Genomic DNA, 1,168 nt, shown 5'->3' on the forward strand with positions numbered 1-1,168 from the left:
CCCCGCCCTGGGGACCCCCGGGCGCAGCAGTGTCCCCTGCACTGCGGACACTTGGGTGCAGCACTTGACACATCTGTCACCTGGCGCGACACCGTCCCCCCAGTCACGGCACTGGCAGCCCTGTCACCTTGCACGGCGCTGTCACCTGCCCTGGCAACACCTGAGCGCGGCGCTGGCTGTCCCCTGCAGCGGGGACATCCAGGCACAGCGCTGTCACTCTGCCTGGCACCTTCCCCTGGGGATACCTGGGCACCCATGCCACCCCGCACAACACTGGGGACACGCAGGTATCTCTGTCACCCCTCAAAGCGCAGCCCATAGTCCAAGGGACACGCAGGTACCCAGTAACCCCGCGTGGCACTGGGGACACTCAGCTATCCCTGTCACCCCACATGGCACCGTCTCCTGTGCCCACCTGTTCCAGCAGCGCAGCCCGCCCGCTCCAGGGGTGCCTGTGCATGGCACAGCCCCCGGCACGGCTGTCCCCCTGCCGATGGTCCCCTGCTGTCCCCACGCTGCCCGCTGTGGCACGTGCCTGGCATCCACATCCCAGCCTGGCCCCGCTCCTGCCTGCCGCGGGGGCTGCGGCAACGCCGTGCCAGGGCACACTCGGTGGCAGATCTGGGTCGCGGAGCCGGCCGGGGCCAGCCCAGCCCCGGTGGCACCGCGGGGCTCCGTGGGTGCTCCTGCAGGAAGGTTTTGGGGGTGCAATGTGCCGGGCGCTGCCCTGGCCCCCAGGCAGGAGGAGAAGGAGCAGAGCACGGATGTGCCAGCGCCGGGAAATCCTCCGAGCTCATCCCGCAGGAGGGGAGGCCTCCGGTGTCCCTGCGAAGTACCCGGGGAGGGACACCAGAGCTCTGCACCCCAAAGACCCCCTGGAACCCCTCAGCTGGCGGTCTCCGGGGTTTGCTGGGGATGGTCCGAGATTTTGGGGTTCCCCAAGGCACTGGGGCAGTGGGAACACCCCGACACCCCACAGGACGTGCCCTTGCCCTGAGTCACGGGGCGGGTGCGCGGTGCCGTGGCACCTCCGGCCGGGAGAACCGCGGCAGCTCCCGGAAGGATGTGTGGGGCCAGGCGGGAACGGGAACGGGGGACCCTGGGGGGACGCCCCGGTCCTGGAGTGAAGGGACCCCGCGTGCCTGGACCGTGCAGGGGCCCTCGGCCG

Source organism: Geospiza fortis, unplaced genomic scaffold, assembly GCF_000277835.1.
Source record: "Geospiza fortis unplaced genomic scaffold, GeoFor_1.0 scaffold992, whole genome shotgun sequence".
In the NCBI taxonomy this organism is placed as follows: Eukaryota; Metazoa; Chordata; class Aves; order Passeriformes; family Thraupidae; genus Geospiza; species Geospiza fortis.